The following is a 19572-nucleotide window of genomic DNA, read 5'->3' on the forward strand; positions in this document are numbered from 1 at the left end:
GAGAGAGGACGTTCTGGGACAGAGACAAGGGGTGGTCAGCAGGATAGATGAGATCATAGCACAGTGAGAAAGGTTAGCATTAGAGGATCAAAGTGTGAGGTCTGGGTTGTGGTAGGAGGGAGCAAGATGATTGAGAGCTTTAAAGCCAATGGTGAGGCTTTTTTGTTTGATGCAAAGGTGGACAGGCAACCACTGGAGTGTTTTGAGGAGAGAGGTGACATGTCCTGAACGGTTTTGTAGAAAAGTGATCCAGGCAGCAGAATGAAGTATGGATTGGACTGGGAGAGACAGGAGGCTGGGAGGTCAGTCTGGAGACTGATTCAGTAATCCAGGTGGCATAGGATGAGTGATTGTATTAACGTGGTAGCAGTTGGGATGGAGAGGAAAGGGAAGGATTTTAGTGATGTGAAGGTGAGACTGACAGGATTTAATGATGGATTGAATATGTGGGTTGAATGAAAGAGACGAGTCCACAGTGGTCCACAGGGTTGAAGGCAGCTGAGAGGTCTAGAAGGATTAGGATGAATTAGAAGTCGTTGGATTTGGCAAGAAGAAGATCCTTGGTGTCCTTTGAGAGGGCTGTGTCTGTGGAGTGAATGGTACAGAAGCTATATTGGAGGGGGTCAGAGAGATAATTGGAGCAGAGAAATTTGAGAGAGTGGGTGTAGACAATTCGCTCAAAGAGTTTGGAGAGGAATGTTAGGAGGGAAATGGGGCAATGAATAGAGGAAGTCATGGGTTTTTTTAGGGGAAGGGTCGTGGGCACATTTGAAAGCAGTGGTAAAGAAGCCGTTGGAGAACAAACAGTTGAAGATGGTTGTTAGGGAGGGAAAAAGGGAAGGGGCAAGTGTTTTGTTAAGGTGTGAAGGAATGGGGTTGGATGTGTAGGTGGAGGGGGTGGATTTTGAGAGGTGGCGGGAGAGCTCCTTTAGAGATACTGCTGGAAAGTATGGGATAATTGAAGAGGGAGCTGGAAGCAGCAGGGGAGATTTTAGGAACCTCACTCCTGGAAGTGTCAATTTTTTTCACTTCACTTTCACTTAGCTCCATCAGCCTCCTGCCCACTCCACTATCTCATCATCTCTGCTCACTGTACAATCTCCAATCTCACCAACATTGAAATTCCACTCTCTGACTACAACCTCTGAACACACTTCTGTTTTTTCCCACACCCTCCTCCCCCACAAACCTGTCCTGTCCACCTTCTGAGACCTCTTACCTTTTGACATCGTCCAATTTGCCAAAATCACCCTACCCCATTTGCTCGCCAGGCCCAATCCACTTTATCTTGATGCATATACATACTCTTCAGACATCTCCACCAACTCCCATTAACAACTACTATGGTCCCTGAAAGAGCACCCCTCACCCCATAAACCCCATAATGCCAGTATAGTTACCAAATGAATAGCCACAGTTGCTTTGTACCGGAAATGGAACACTGCCAACCCACTTCTGGCACCCTTGGCCAGTGCCGCTCTTCAAACCAGCCATTTTGGGGGTTGAGACCATCACCATTCCCCTAAATTCCCCTTTTATCCCCTCCAGTATACCACACTCCTCCTTGGTTCCACCATGTATGTGGGTTTTCTCGCCTCCAACACAAATTTGTGCAGTCTAGGGTGTTCCTAGGCTATGTACACACATTTTGAAGGTATTCCCTGGTCAAGGATATGCCCAGTTGTTAAGAATAAGCCCAGGTTTTGCAAGAGGCTGTGGCAAGTTTAGCTGTATCTGGAAAAACAGTATAGTTTAGGATGATTAAACTAAAACCTCTTCCGTATTAGATCATTTGTCAACAGATTTTGTTTGGCATTTTATGCTCAGTGAATTGTAATATCACATTTTCAAATGGAAATTTCAGCCTTCTCTCTGTTGTGGATTATAGATTGAAAGTGCTTTGGTATAATTATTACATTATTATATAGCATGTGACCAGTAACAACACAGTAATGCAGTGCAGTATTATCTACTGTGCTAGTTTTAAACCTTGATTTGGTTCTGGAAAGTTCCTTGTGATTGAAAATAAGCCCCTATTTATAGTTTATACTGTATGCATTGTCCATTAAAGACTGTCATTTATCTAGTCAATGTGTTGATTTAGCTTGAATGTGAAATATGTAATTATTAATCATGTTGCCATTACTCAAAGAAATTGAAAGAAACTTTTCTTCATGACAAGAATGACTCCCATAAACTTCAGTGCTACTATTCTAGGCCCATGGAATCCTTAAATCATTGAGAAGTGAAGTTCATTTGATTTAATCAAAACTGCTCCTACTGTCTCCAACCTAACTGTCCCAGTGCTTAGAACAGTGCTTAGAACATAGTAAGTGCTTAGAAATATATTGATAATAATAATAATAATAATTACAATAATAATAATGAAACAGGAAAATATAGCTTGTTGAAATTTTAGCTAAGTTCCAACAAAATTGTACCTTTGTAGGAATCATTAAAATCCTATTGCAGTTCTTGCAAACCTGTTTCTTGGAAACCCATGTTATCAGATAGACCTGCAACCAAGTATATAAATCCTTTTTATTCTGTGACCCCCTCTTCTTGTCTCCTCAATAAGAATGTAGGGTCTCTGTGGATCTTTGGTCAATTAACTTAAGTTGTACTTTCCCAAATTATTTAGTGTAGTTCATTCCACTTAGTAGGTACTCAGTAAATACTATTACTATAACTAATTCCTACCGTCCTGGCTCTCTGCCCCTATCCCTTTCTTTTTAGGATTCACTTAGCACTAACTCTGTGTCAGGCACTGCACTAACCCCTGGGGAAGATATAAACTAATCAGGTCTAATAAGTCCATGTCCCACATGGGACTCACAATATTAATACCCATTTTATAGATGTGGTAACTGAGGCACAGAGAAGTTAAGTGCCCGCTGTTGGGTAGGGACTGTCTCTATGTGTTGCCGACTTGTACTTCCCAAGTGCTTAGTACAGTGCTTTGCACACAGTAAGCGCTCAATAAATATGATTGATTGATTGATTAAGGGACTTGCTCAAGGCCACACTACAGACAAGTGTGAGAGTGAGGATGAGAACTCAAATTCTTCTCACTCCTAGGCCTATGCCCTATCCATTGGGCCATACTCCTTTCTCACCCCTTTTCAACTTAACCTCCCTTTTGTTTGAGTTGCTACTACTGCAGCTTTACTGCTTCACTTCCAGCACCCAAACCCTGCTCCCACACTGCCTGCCCCTGAGTCTTCTAACATCTGCAACTCGTCCAGACTCTTTTATTTTTACTTTTTATACCTGAGAACTGTAACCACTATTACCAGTACCACTTACTTCCCCTGCTCTGAATGATAGATACTGCCTTTTGTGACCAGCAGAGAAGCAGCATGGCATAGTGGATAGGGCACAGGCCTACGAGTGAGACAGTCATGGTCATTGTATCCACCCTAGCCCTTAGTACAGTGAATGACATATAGTAAGTGCTTAACAAATGCCATAATAATAATAAGGCATTGATTAAGTCCTTACTATGAGCAAAGCACTGTTCAAAGCACTGAGGAGGTTACAAGGTGATCAGGTTGTCCCACAGGGGGCTCACAGTCTTAATCCTCATTCTACAGATGAGGTAACTGAGGCACAGAGAAGTTAAGTGACTTGCCCAAAGTCACACAGCTGACAATTGGCAGAGCCGGGATTTGAACCCATGACCTCTGACTCCAAAGCCCGTGCTCTTTCCACTGAGCCATGCAGTATTACTATTATTATTATTATTATCATTGGCTTAGCTAGCTAGACTTTTTTGTGGCTAGATTGGGGTATGATCGATGGACTGGTAGCCAGCTCTCTTCTCCCAGGGCATTATTCTCTCAGTCCTCACCTAAACTAGCAAAGTCTCAGTTTCAAGGATCAAAGTTCAGAAAAATATGTACTAAGCCAAGATTGATAGCCTGATCCACTTTTCATTCCATACTTAATTCAGATACCAGAATCTTTTAGCATCTTAGTAATATATTTAGTAAAACAAGGTATTAGAAAAATTACTTCAGTTTGCAATGAAACTATTTCAGCAACTGAAACTATTTTCTTGGTTAGATTTTTCTTGTCAGAGAACCAGTTACTCTTACCCATTTTGAAATATTTTTTCTTGGTGCTTTTCTTTTTCCCTTGTTCTGAAACTGTTCAGAAGCTCGGAGCTAAGATCACATCACCACAGTTGAACAGATGGTATGCAGCAAGGGTCCAATTTAACTTCAGATTCCTACCTTTCAAAATGAGAAACATTGCCCAAGCAAGCAAACCCCATGGTTAATATAACTGACTAATCCACCTCTGTTCTTGACAGGAATCTGTGCATCCGCTTTGCTCTCAAGGAAAGCCATTTAATGATGATAGGGTTAGTTTATCAGAACTGGCTTGTAATTTTCCTAGTCTTTAGTTATTTGACACCTCTTAAGCTGACCTCCTTTTCAAGATAAATGCCTTTCAAGAAACATTTCAAGAAGGAAGGAGATATATGCTTTATCTCTTCACCTTGACTTATGCTATTTGGAACAGTGAATTGAACACTGAGAAAGTAATGGATTCCCAATTTTATTCAGACCGCCAATTGTTTTCTATTTCCCCAAGTGTAATCTTAATAAATGTAACCTTTGTAAACTAAAGTATAATGTTATGCTTTAGGTGATGGGTACACAAGCTATCAATCTTCATTTTTTTGGTCAAGAAGAGGTATGTTTTGATTATTGATCCTCTTCTAGATGCCTATTGTCTCTTTTTTATGTGGACCTTGCATTCATTTAAAACATGACTTTGCTTGGAAAGCATATGAGGACAGCCAAATTCATTAGACACTGGAAATCAATTGAGAGAACAAATGAGTTTGAGAAGTGAGTGAGATGAAGGGTTGTAACAATAACCAGGCTCTCAATAAAAGTATTGACAAAAAGCAGGAAATCGGGTTGAATCATTCACCTTCATTGTGTCCATTGATTGAATTAACTACTCCATGCTCAAATTTCACAGAAATAGCCTTAAACACCTCACAGCATCAAGGCCACGAGAATGGAATGCACAGAAACTACTGTGGAAAATGAATTTTCAAAAATAGTTACTTAGATGTTCGTTAAAAATGAACATTGTGTGACCACAACCTAAAATAACTACACAACTGTTCTTCCTAGTATCCGTGAAGACTGTAGGACAATTAAAATATTCCAGTTTCCCTGTTTATGGAGATAAAAACTACAGGGCAGGATCATCCACATGAACGCTTTCAATATTTTTACAAATTTAACACATTCTTGTTGCAGCACAGTTTCTCTGTACTAGCCATGAGAAAAGAAATGCTGGTTCCTTGTGGTCCGGGATTGTGTGCACCAACTCTACTGCAATGGACTCCCCTAAGTGCTGATTACAGTAGTCTGTACACAGTACATGCTTAAAAAATATTATTATTGGTCGATTGATGGTAAAGTATCCAAGCAACTTCTGAACAGTTAACTGATGAGGAAATTGGCAATTGGCAATATACAAAGGCACTTACATTTTAATTTGGGATGAGAAATATTTAGGTTACAAAACCAAGACCATGAATATTTTACCTTTAAAGTAAAAGCCAAAAACATTTAGATAAAGAATTATCTTCAATGAGAGATCCACTTCATCCACCTTTAATTCATCTCATATCCATCATATCCATTATTATAAACACAGTTACCAGACCAGGCCAGTCTTCCACCAATTTCCTCTTGTGATGGTTTAACTATGGAATTTCCATAATCTATGAATTCAATTGTCCTTTTACAAGGGTGTTGCATTCTTGACCAACCCAAAATGAGGAACATTTACATGTTAGTACTCGCCCAAGTCTGGAATTATCCAACTTTTTATTCCATTATTGTTTCACATTCAGACTTACATATTGTTGGAAAACCATTCCATAATTTTACCATTATGTTTTCTCTGAAATGACAGGGAAGCATATGCATTCTGGCAGAACTGACTAAAAATTGGATATTTCTACCAAATGATATATGTTGCCTGTAATATTTTTCTTATTTTTATCATTATTTTGCCCATCACCATCATAACCCCCTACTCCCTTAATTATCGTCAACATCATCAATCGTATTTATTGAGCGCTTACTGTGTGCAGACCACTGTACTAAGCGCTTGGGAAGTACAAACTGGCAACATATAGAGACAGTCCCTGCCTAACAGTGGGCTCACAGTCTAAAAGGGGGAGACAGAGAACAAAACCAAACATACTAACAAAATAAAATAAATAGAATAGATATGTACAAATAAAATAAATAAATAAATAGAGTAATAAATATGTACAAACATATATACATATATACAGGTGCTGTGGGGAAGGGAAGGAGGTAAGATGGGGGGGATGGAGAGGGGGACGAGGGGGAGAGGAAGGAAGGGGCTCAGTCTGGGAAGGCCTCCTGGAGGAGGTGAGCTCTCAGTAGGGCCTTGAAGGGAGGAAGAGAGCTAGCTTGGCAGATGGGCAGAGGGAGGGCATTCCAGGCCCGGGGGATGACGTGGGCTGGGGGTCGATGGCGGGACAGGCGAGAACGAGGTATGGTGAGGAGATTAGCGGCAGAGGAGCGGAGGGTGCGGGCTGGGCTGTAGAAGGAGAGAAGGGAGGTGAGGTAGGAGGGGGCGAGGTGATGGAGAGCCTTGAAGCCCAGGGTGAGGAGTTTCTGCCTGATGTGCAGATTGATTGGTAGCCACTGGAGATTTTTGAGGAGGGGAGTAACATGCCCAGAGCATTTCTGGACAAAGATAATCTGGGCAGCAGCATGAAGTCTGGATTGAAGTGGGGAGAGACACGAGGATGGGAGATCAGAGAGAAGGCTGATGCAGTAGTCCAGACGGGATAGGATGAGAGCTTGAAGGAGCAGGGTAGCGGTATGGATGGAGAGGAAAGGGCGGATCTTGGCAATGTTGCGGAGATTATAATTATATAAGTAAGGCTATACTTTTGGGCTTTAAGATGATGTTATGATGATGGAATTTTGGCTAAGACTACTGAATGACTGACAATCCCTGCCTAGTTGTAGAATACAGTGAGAAGCAGCTTTTAGTGACAGCTCCATGTTGTCTGTGGAACTCTGCATGTAGTTGCGTATGTGGTTGCTATGCAGGGGCTGGTACATAGCATTGGCCCTTTCTATTACATATGGAGATTGTTTTCCCCAGTGCTCACAATACAGTAAGGAAATTTACAAAATATGATAGGTCCTACAAAAAAAATTACGTCTCCCCCTCTAGACTATGTCTCCCCCTGCTAGACTATAAGCTCCTTGTGGGCAGGGAATGTGGTGTCCTGAACTCTCCCAAGCACTTGGTACAGTGCTTTTCACACAGTAATCCTCAATAAATACAATTTATCTATTGATTGGTAAGCACAAGTAAAACATAAATTCGTTACCAGTTAAAGCACTCAACTGGCTCTCCCACTCCTCCAATCTTACATCACTGGTCTTCTACTACAGCCAAACCCGCACACTTGGCTGTAGTAGTACCAATCTTCTCACTGTACCAGGATCTCATCTTTCCTGCTGCTGAACCCTTGCTTATGTCCGCGTTCATATCTGACATCCACCACTCTTCCCATCTTCAAATCCATAATAACTTCAAGAGGTCTTCCATATCTAAGCCCTCCTTTCTGTGCTGTTAATGCACTTGTGTCCATTCCCCTTATGCACTTTGATATTCATCACCCCCCTGGCTCGTACCACTTATGTGCGTATCTACCTGTAATTTATTTTAATGTCTGTTTTCCCTTCTATTCTTTAAGCTCCTTGTTACCAGGTGTTGCCTAGATCTACTTTATTGTATTGTACTCTCTCAAGCACTTAGTACAGTGTTCTGCAATCAGACAGAATTCAATAAATACCATTGATTGATAAATCTATGGTCAGTTTTACATCCAACCAATATAAAAAGCATAGTTGTTATGGTATTTGAAAAATGCTTACTATGCATCAAGCACTGGTCTAAGTGCTGTGGTAGGTACAAGTTAATCAAGTCCGGCACAGTCCAGTCCCACATGGGGCTCACAGCTTAAGTAGGAAGGAGAAGAGGAATTGATTTCCCATACAGATAAGGAAACTGAGGTGCAGAGAAGTTAAATGATTTTTCCATGAGGTGGAGCCCAAATTAGAACACAGGTCTTCTGACTCCCAGACTCATGCTTTTGACTAGGCCATGCTGCTTCCCCATATTTGTCACTCCTCAGCTAACTTAGCCAAATAGTTCACATGGAGAGCAGCACTATCAGAAACTGTAACTTGAAACTTGAAGGACAAAATACGTAACGTTTAAAATTAGATTCATGTAACTCCAATTAAACTTTTCAAAGTTTAAGCACAGATGGATTATGCCTTACAAACTTCTAATTTTGATCTGACTTTTAAGTATTTCTTTGATACAGTATAAAGGCTACAAGTTAGATTGCATATTAGAAATATGCAGCATTTCTCTACAGGTATAAAAAAGATCTGTAATTATTTTCATTAGTCAATGAGGACAAAGTAAAAATAAAGGGTTAATTCAGTAAAGAAAATGTAGGAGAACTGAGGAATAAAATATCCTTATATCAATGGGAACACTGAAGCAATAAAATGGACTTTGAAGACACTGAAGAATCCCTATTAGAGGGTATTCAAGGGTACATGTGATACAAGTCTTTTGGAAATGTCTAGCATCCCTTTAGAGTCTAGCGATTTTATGACTCCACTACATAAATCATATCTGATGTGATAATTCTATCCTAGCCTCAATATTAAAATGTAATTTATATTAAAATGAATTAAACTGTGCTTCACTTTTGTAACATAGGAAGGGTCTTCTTCAAATTAATTTTCACCTACATGGCAAGTGAAGGTAGAGATGTCTTGTGTTTTGTCTTAGGACAATTTAATGTACAGAAAGCCCTGCATAAAGTTTCCCCTTCAATTAATTTAATCACCTCAATCATTCAATTAATCAATCAATGGTATTTATTGAGTGGTAACTGTGTGTAGAACAGTGTACTAAGAGCTTGAAAAGTACAATACAGTCACCTCATGTCATATTATGCCATTATGTCAAAACCATCATTTTCATTTAGGCAGATGTATATCATTTACTCTACTGATTGTATCTTTCCTCTTCCTCATATAACAGTATTTTTATAAGTTTTGTCTTCCTATCTCCCCCTTTGGATTGTAAGCTTCCTTGAAGCCAGAAACTGTATATTATTTTTTACCTGTGTGGCACAGTACATTATTTACATGCTAAATTGGAGGGTCCTGGCTAAAATAATGGATGAACCTCAACACTGAGAAGACTTCATAACCAAGAATTGCATGAAACGTTGATCAAAGTGATTGTTATATGTCTGGCAGTATAGTGCCACCTGAATTCTGTCATCCTTGTAAGTCACGTTGTTATTATCAATTAATAGCAATTTTTAGTGCTTCGTGTGTGCAGAGGACTGTACTAAATGCTTGGTGGGATACATTACAAAAGAGTAGGTATCGACAATCCCTAAATCCCCCCTGGTAGACAGTCCAGTGAAGATGGAAAACCTTTCTTAAAGAAGACTATTTCTATGAGATGTGCCTCATCCTGTAATATAGCATCACTTAATACTGAGACAATGGATTACTTCTCATACCTCTCTTCCACAACAGAAGATCAATCAATCAATTAATCATATTGAGGCCTATTGTGAGTAGAGCACCAAATAAGGGCATGGGAGAATACAATACAGAATACAGAGTTGGTAGACAAGTTTCCTGCCCACAACAAGCATATAGTATAGAGGGGGAGACAGACATTAATATTAATAAATAAATTATGGGTATTTGCATACATTCTATGGGAATGAGGGAGGGGTGAATAAGAAATGCAAATATGAGTTCACGGGTGATTCAGAAGGTATAGGAAAAAGAGGAAATGAGGGCTTAGTCACAGAAGACCTCTTGGAGGAGATGTGCCTTCAGTATGGCTTTGAAGGTGGGGAGAGTGATTGTTTTTTTGGATATGAAGAGGGAGGTGATTTCAGCCAGAGGCAGGATGAGAGAGAGAGAGAGGTTGGCAGCATGATAGGTGAGATGAGATACAGTGAATAGGTTGGCATTAGAGGAGTGAAGTGTATGGGCTGGGTTGTAGTAGGAAAGCAGTGAGATAAGGTAGCAGGGGGAAAGGTGACAGTGCTTCAAACTCAACGGTAAGGAGTTTCTGTTTGATGCAGAGGGGGATGGGCCACCAGTGGAGAGGAAAGAGGGGATTTTAGTGATGCTGTGACAGTTGAACTGATAGGATTTAGTGATAGAGTGGGTAGAATGAGAGTGATGAGTCGATAACACAAAGGCTACAGGCATTTGACTCATTCAATCATATTTATTGAGTAATTATTATGTGCAGAGCACTGTACTAAGTGCTTGGGAGAATACAATATAACAATAAACCGACATGTTCCATGCCCACAGCAAGCTTGTAGTCCAGGGGTGGGGGGGAGGTAAGGATGGATGATGGTGTTGTCTAATCAATCAATTGAGTGTTTACTGTGTGCAGAGTACTGTAGTAAACACTTGGAAGAGTACAATATAATGGAGTTGGTAGACACATTCCGTGCCCACAGTGAGCTCACGGTCTAGAGCGGGAGACAGACATTTATATAAATAAATTATGTATAGGTACATTAGTTCTGTGTGGCTAAGGGAAGGGTGAATAAGGGAGCAAATCAGGGTGACAAAGAAGGGAGCTGGAAAATAGGAAATGAGGGCTCTATCAGGGAAGGCCTCTTGGAAGAAATGAGCATTCCATAAAGCTTTGGAGGTGGGGGGAGTAACTGTCAGATATGAAGAGTGAGAGCATTCCAGGCCAGAGGCAGAACGTGGGTGAGAGGTCAGTGATGAGATAGACAAGATGACATTAGAGAAGTGAAGGGTGTGGGCTGGGTTGTAATAGAAGAACAGTGAGGTGAGGTAGAAAGGGGTAAGGATATTGAGTAATTTAAAGCTAATGGTAAGGAGTTTCTGTTTGATGCAAAGGTGGATGGGCAAAGCACTAGAGTTTCTTGAGGAATGAGGAAACATTGACTGAATGTTTTTTTCAGAAACATGTTCCGGGTAGCAGAGTGAAGTACGAACTGGAGTGAGGAGAGAGAGGAGGCAGGGAGGTCAGCAAGAAGTTTGATAGAGTAACAAGGTGGGATAGGATAAGAACTTGTATTAATGGGGTAGCAGTTTGAATGAAGAAGCAAAAGCAGATTTTAGCTATGTTGTAAAGGTCAAAATAACAGGATTTAGTGATAGGTTGAATACATGGGGTAAATGAGTCAAGGACACAACAAGGTTATGGGATTGTGAGAAAGGAAGGATGGTGGTGCTGTCTACAGTGATGAGAAAATCAGGGAGATGACCGGGTTTGGGTGGGAATGTAAGGCATTCTGTTTGGACATGTTATGTTTGAGGTGTTGGTGGGACATACAAGTAGAGATGTCTTGAAGGCAGAAAGAAATGTGAGACTGCAAGCAGGGAGAGACATCAGGGCTGGAGATATAGATTTGGGAATCATCCTCATAGTTGTGGTAGTTGAAGTCATGGCAGTGAATGAGTTCTCCAAGGGATTGGGTGTAGATGGAAAATGGGATGGGATCTAGAATTAAGCCTTGAGGGACTCCCACAGTTAGAGGATGGGAGGCAGAGAAGCAAAAGAGACTGAGAATGAGTGGCCAGAGATATATAAGAGAGGAACCAGGAGAGAATGCAAGAGAGGACAGTGTCAGTGAAGTCAGTGAATGTTTCAGGATAAAGGGATGGTCGACAGTGTCAAAGGCAGCTAAGAGGTCAAGTAGGATTAGGATGGAGCAGAGGCCATTGAATTTGGCAAGAAGGGAATCATCTGTAACTTTTGAGAGTGGTTTCTGTGGAACTAAGGTGATGGAAGCCAGATTGGAGGAGAGTGATAATGACTGGAGATGTAGATTTGGGAATCATCCTCATAGATAAGGTAGTTGAATCCATGGGAGCGAATTAGTTTCCCAAGAGAGTGGGTGTAGATGGAGAACAAAAGGGGACCCAGACTGTGCCTTGAGGGACTCTCACTCTTAGGAGATAGGAGGCAGAGGAGTAGCCCAGGAAATAAATTCATTAGAACCTCCCTCCTCAAGGGACACCCACAGTGTTCATTTTCCTATGTATCAGAAAATAAAATATACCAGAGAGGACATGATAAAAATGAGCAGTTATAACTACTGCATTGACTACTACATCAGCCTCCTTGCTTGAGAAGCAGCATGGTGTAATGGTTAGAGCACAGGCTTGGGAGTCAGGAAGTTACGAGTTCTAATCCCAGCTCCCCCCCTTGTCGGCTATGTGACCTTGGGTAAGTCACTTTACTTCTCTGTGCTTCAGTTATCTCATCTGTAAAATGGGTATTGAGACTGTGAAGCCCCAAATGGGACAGAGACTGTGTCCAATCTGATTTGCTTGTATCTACTCCAGCTCTTAGTACAGTGACTGGCACAAGGTAAGTGCTTAAATACCATTATTATTATCTTCCTGCATCCTTACTCTCCCTATTCTAGTCCATACTTCACTCTGCTGCCTAGACCATTTTCTAAAAGAGCGTTTAATTAATGTTTTCCCACTCCTCTAGAACCTTCAGTCGTTGTCCATCCACCTCCATATCAAACAGAAACTCCTTACCATTGGCTTTAAAGCCCTTAATCACTTCACTCCCTCCTCTTTCACCTCACTGATTTCCTACTACAACCCAGCCCATTCACTTCACTCCTCTTACACTGACCTACTCATTGCACCTCCATCTTTTCTATCTCTGATTATCTCTCCCCGACATCCTGCCTCTGGAATAGAACTTCCTCCTTCTTCCTATCCTACAGACCATTGCTGTCCCCACCTTCAAGGCCTTATTGAAATTGTATCTCCTCCAAGAGGTGTTCACTCAGTTCTATTTCTCCTATTCCTTTCTTCTTTATTGTCCTGGCACTTGGATTTGTTCTCTTGCTTCACCCCACCCTCATCCCCACATCTGCAACTTATTTTAAACAGTAATCACTCATTAAGTATGATTGATTGATCAAATGATTGATTCTAGTTTTGCTCGGTAATCTGATCATTTGCTGATATTTAGTTTTGTTGTTCTGTCTTAAATTGACACATAGGGCACTGTACCTATAAAACTTAAGTGCTTCTAATACAGGTAGCAAAACATTTTAACATAAACCTAAGAAATAAAATATTTATAGCTTTCCATTTTAATACTTTTTTTGAAAAGACTCATTAAATTCTAGCATAAATATTTTATTTTATATTGGTAGGGTAGCACATTTTGGGACAGATTCATTTGCAATAATTACGTGGCTAGCCACTGATGGTGGAAGCCTAAAAATATAAGCACAGGATTAATTTTGGTGATGAGAGTGAGAAATTAAAAATGAGAAAATCCTGTGTAAAAACTATAGCAGAGTCCAAAGAAATGATAGATGACAGTTACATAGCAGCAGAAAATTCTTAGAGTTCTGTTTGAAATATGCCAGACTCTATAGCATTTTACTTAAAACTAATATACAGAGTGGTAAGCCTGTTTTCTTTCTGCAAAGCTTGTGGAAGAGAGCTTACCTCTCTTAAAGTTCACTCCTTAGGATGACAATATCCCTTTGCATTACCAACTTGCTTTTAACTCCATGTGAACAGCGCTTCTCTGGGGTGGGGCTCAGCAGCTTTTCTATTCCACTGCCAACAGAGCAGCCAGGAGATGCCAGGCCTGTGTGCTGCTGCTAACATCAATCAATCAATAAGTCAATCAATCAATCATATTTATTGAGTGCTTACTGTGTGCAGAGCACTGTACTAAGTGCTTGGGAAGTACAAGTTGGCAACATATAGAGACAGTCCCTACCCAACAGTGGGCTCACAGTCTAAAAGGGGGAGACAGAACAAAACCAAACATACTAACAAAATAAAATAAATAGAATAGATATGTACAAGTAAAATAAATAGAGTAATAAATATGTACAAACATATATACATATATACAGGTGATATATATACAGAGGTATATAACATACCTCTGTTGCTTTCAAACAGCTGGGTTCAGGGAGGACTTTGAATGGCTGCAGGAGTCTCAAGTTGCCTCTAGCTCAGCACTGAATCTGCTAATCTGGGTACCTGCAGGACCCAACTCCTTTCTTCTTCCCTGATGAAGGATGTCAGGAGAAGAGCCCGTTGTTGAGTAGGGACCATCTCTATATGTTGCTGACTTGTACTTCCCAAGCGCTTAGTACAGTGATCTGCAAAGAGTAAGGGCTCAATAAATACAACTGAGTGAAGAAGCATGGTCTAGTAGATAGAACATGGGTCTGGGAATCAGAGGATCGGGGTTCTAATCCCAGCATGGCCACTTTTCTGCTGTGTGACCTTGGAGCCAAGTCACCTAACTTCCCTGTGCCGCAGTTCCCTCATCTGTAAAACGGCAATTAAGACTGTGAGCCCCAAATGGAATATGGACTGTCTTCAACATGATTAGCTTGTCTCTACAGTGCCTGGAAGATAGTAAGTGCTTAACAAATACCATTTAAAAAGTAGTGTTTAAGGCCAAGTACTTCCACAGAGGTGCACCTAGGACCTCCTGTAAGGCCTCTCTAAATGCTTGTAGAGCTGAGCACTCTGAGGCAGGTCTAGTCTCAGCATTCTAAAATAGGGTGCACTCTGACCTCTGGAGAAGCACAGTCAAATTACTACTAAGCACTTGGGAGAGTACAGTATAACACAGTTGGTAGATATGTTACCTGTCCACAACAAGCTTACAGTCTAGATGGGGAGAATGACCTTAAAATAAATAAATTACAGACAATAATAATAATGATGGTATTTGTTAAGCGCTTACAATGTGCAAAGCACAGTTCTAAGCACTGGGGGAGATACAAGGTGATCAGGTTGTCCCACATGGGGTTCACAGTCTTAATCCTCAGTTTACAGATGAGGTAACTGAGGCAAAGAGAAGTTAAGTGAATTGCCCAAAATCACACAGCTAACAAGTGGTGGAGCTTGGGATTAGAACCCATGACCTCTGACTCCCAAGCCTGTGCTCTTTCCATTGAGCAACGCTGCTTCTCTAAGGAGGGATAAGGAGGGAGAGGAGGGGAGACATACAGAAGAATGCATCAGGAAAATGAGCAGGGAAGCAGAGTGAAATGCAAATTGGAGAGGGGAGAAGCCAGAGGCAGCTAGGTCGGCAAGGAGGCTAATGCAGTAGTCAGGCCGGGATATGACACGGGTCAGTAGTATTTACTGAGTGCATACTGTATGCCAAGCACTACACGAAGGGCTTGGGAGAGTACAGTACAAAGGAGTTGGCAGACAATGTTCCCTTCCCACAGGGAGCTTACAGTCAAGAAGGGAAGGAAGAACATTAAAAGAATTATGGATACACCCAAAAGAACTGTGGGACTGAGAGTGGTGTGAGAAGCAGCATGGATCAGTGGAAAAGGCACGGGCTTTGGAGTCATAGGTCGTGGGTTCGAATCCCGGTTTTTCCACATGCCTGCTGTGTGACCTTGGGCAAGTCACTTCACTTCTCTGAACCTCAGTTACCTCATCTGTAAAATGGGGATTAAGACTGTCAGCCCTACGTGGGACAACCTGATCACCTTATATCCCCCCAGCGCTTAGAAAAGTGATTGTTTTCACATAGTAAGTGCTTAACAAATGCCATTATTATTATTATTATCAAGTTTAAACACAGATCCAAATGCACAGGCAAGGCAGAAGGGACATGCAGTAAGGGGAAAAGTGGGCTTCATCGGGGAAGACCTATTAGAGGAGATGCGAGATCATGCACTCCCAGAAGACAGGGAAGGGAAAGATACAAGAACACAAACATCTTACTAATCACACTAATTTTCTGACCCCTCACCTAATATTTGGAGTTGGTGAAAAACAGCGACTAACGACAAATTGCACTGCCAAAGAGTAACCAGTAGGGGGCTCAAAAGGCCCGAGAAGCTTTAGCAGGCTAAGCCACTTCATAATAATAATAATAATAATAATAATAATAATAATTTTGGTATTAGTTAAGTGCTTACTATGTTCCAAGCACTGCTCCAAGCGCTGGGGTAGATACAAGGTCATCAGGTTGTCCCACGTGGGCCCACAGCCTTCATCCCCATTTTACAGATAAGGTCACCGAGGCACAGAGAAGTTAAGTGACTTGCCCAAGGTCACACAGCTGACAAGTGGCAGATCCGGGATTAGATCCATCACACTCAACTATCCTGGCAAGGAAATAAGTCATTCATTCATTCAATCACATTTATTGAGTGCTTATTGTGTGCAGAGCACTGTACTGAGCACTTGGAAAGTACATTTCAGCAACAGAGACAATCCCTGCCCACAACGGGTTCCCAGTCTAGAGGTAATCAGTCCAAGGGGCAGAGAGGCAGCCTGGACTCTCAGCCTCCAAAACGTCTGGGAGTCAGAATCAGCCGGGAACACCCAACTAGAAGGGGAAAGATGTGCTTAGCCACATACCTTTCAGGCCTAGCAAGAAATGTGAGGAAGGAGTAAGAGATGTCTATCAATTAATCAATATCTTTAACTGAGTGCTTACTGTGTGCAGAGCACTGTACTAAGCACTTAGAAGACTACAATAAAATAGAGCTGGTAAACATGATCCCCCTTCCTCAGCTCCTGGGGAGAGATGGGGAACTCGAAGTTAAACAGATGGGGACTCTCTCATTTCACTCATCCCTCTGACTCTAGGCAAAGCCAAATCCTGCATTGGTAAAGCCTGTTTGCCCAACAGGTTAGGCAATTGGTCACAGGGGCCACCAGCTTCCTGCTACATCATGAATGAGGCCACCTAAAAGGCAGCAATGTTCCACAACAATCAGTCAGAAAAAGCAAACAGGCTGCACAATACTCAAGAAGCAACATGTAACCCTCACTGTATCTTCTTTTCATCCAAACGCGCACACCTAGATCCACGGAGAATCTGGGTTGTCAAAAAAAGATGGCCTGCCTTCTGAGTACAGGCCTGACGAAGGCCACTGTCAGAGCCAACCCCTGCCCTGGAGACAGGTGATATAAACACGGTTCCCCTTGCGCATATGGGAAGGCCATTGGCAACTTCCCAGACCCTCCCCGTTCCCGGACTTAAGATCAAGAGTGGTGTTCCCCAAGCAATAAAATGAGTGTGGGGCTTGCCATTTAAATCCAGTTACACCTTTCCCTCCCTCAAAACTCCCAACCATCCCCTCACACACATACAACCCAAATCCGCGCACACCAGCTGAAAGGTATGACAGACCCAAATGCACTCCCTTCTCCCTGCTAAGCCCAGATCCTGAAGCAGTTGTCATCACTCACTCACAGATATGTACATAAGGACAGTGGGGTTTAGGGATGCATAAAGAATGCAAATCCAAGTGCAAGGATGGAGGAGAAGGGACAGGGAGAAGAGAAAATTAGGTCTTACTCAAGGCATCTTGGAGGAGATGTGCTATTAATAAGGTAGGGAGAATGATTGTCTGTCAGATATGGAGAGATGCACATTTTAATGTCTGTGTCCCTTTTCCCTTTCTAGACTCTAAGCTCCAGGTGAGTAGGGAATGTGTCTACCAACCCTGTTGTATTGTTCTTTCCCAAGCATTAGAGCATTTAGTGCTCTAAACATAATGTATGCTCCATTAATACCACTGATTGATAGATGAATCTCAGTTGAGAAGCTTCTAGCTCATTATTAGTGTTGCTTCATAAAGTTCGGATCAGGCATCTCTTGATATGAATTTTAGAATTATATCTTTAAGCACTCTGAGTTCTCCTAACAGCCACATTATTATAAGGAAAAATGATATCTTTCTTTTTAAAAATAGTACAAAGTACAGATCTGACTTAATGACTCAAATATATGCCCATTTATTTTCACTCTAAAGATGATTATGAAATGGCACATGTTGTGGTAATTTAAATGTCGGCACAGGTCCAGGATAGAACTGAAGTTTTTCCCCAAAGCAGATGTGGCTTCTTGACCAGGTAATTAAGTTCTACTTTATGCTTTCTGATTGACAGGGAGTCTGTATGATTGATGTCACATTTTTTCTTGCCTCTTTAGAAAACAAAAACATTTTTCTTTTATTCTTTCAGCAGTCAGAAGTGGGAGAATACAACAGAGGCAAGACACATGTCCTCTGACTTCCAGAAGCTTACATATAGTGGGGAACTCAGTCAGACACAACCCAGTCAGACACCAATTATTTACAAATACTGAGAGTAGAATGAGGAACAAGGATTCGATTGAAAATAATGAGTGAAATAAGTGAATGAACAAGTGAATAATTAAATAGGATACATAGATTGATAAATACTATTACTTCATTATTGATCTATATGAGATGACCACAGAGTGCAAATGTAAATGCATAGGAGCTAAAGGTAGTTCTTTGTTGAAAGTGATTGTAGGAGATGATTGGGGAAGGCTTTATGGTGATGGTTAGATTTCAGGAAGGTTTTGAAAATGGACAGAACTGTTATCAGACAAAACAAGTTATAAAAAGCAATGATAATGTTCAATTCTCTGGGCAATCAAGAAATATTCAACTCAAGAGACTTTGAAGATCTCTGCAGTAGTCCCACTGGTGCTCAAATATTATTCATTCATTCAAAAATAGGGATGAAGACTGTGAGACCCACGTGGGACAACGTGATCACCTTGTATCCTCCTTAGTGCTTAGAACAGTGCTTTGCACATAGTAAGTGTTTAACAAATGTCATCATCATCATTATTATTACTGTGTGCATCATCATCATCATCAATCGTATTTATTGAGCGCTTACTGTGTGCAGAGCACTGTACTAAGCGCTTGGGAAGTACCAGTTGGCAACATATAGAGACAGTCCCTACCCAACAGTGGGCTCACAGTCTAAAAGAGCACTGTACTAAGCACTTGGAAAGTACAATTCAGCAACAGAGACAGTCCCTACCCACAGTGGGTCATGTTACTGTTCTGGAAGACACAGACACCTTTGAATTGTTTTTCAAGGTGAAGAGACTACTATAGAGTGCCTTAATAAAACAGATGTTACACCCAGCCTATAGAGAGTAAAACCCTACACATAGTTGATTGATCTCCTCAGCAAAAAAGGTTGAATACTCTTACTTAGAAGCAGCATGTCCTAGTGGGTAGAATACAGACATGGAGTTAGAAAGTCCTGGATTCTAATCCTAACTTGGACATGTATCTGCTGTATGACCTTAGATAAGTCACTTTACTTCTCTGTGCCTCAGTTACTTCTATTGTAAAATGTGGATGAAGACTTTGAGCTCCATGTGGATCATGGACTGTGTCCAAACCCAATAGCTTGTATCTACCCCAATGCTTAGTACAGTCCTTGGCATATAGTAATAATTTAATACATATGATTAAAAAGAATACAAAAAACCTTAATTTTGGTCCCTGAAAATTATGTTGTTCATTAAAACAAAAGTAGGCCAGATTAAAACAATAGAAAGAATGACATGTCTTTGATTTACAGAAAATTGTACTATAGCATCAATCCAACATCAGGATTCAGA

The sequence above is a fragment of the Tachyglossus aculeatus genome, chromosome 2 (assembly GCF_015852505.1).
Source record: "Tachyglossus aculeatus isolate mTacAcu1 chromosome 2, mTacAcu1.pri, whole genome shotgun sequence".
Taxonomy (NCBI): domain Eukaryota; kingdom Metazoa; phylum Chordata; class Mammalia; order Monotremata; family Tachyglossidae; genus Tachyglossus; species Tachyglossus aculeatus.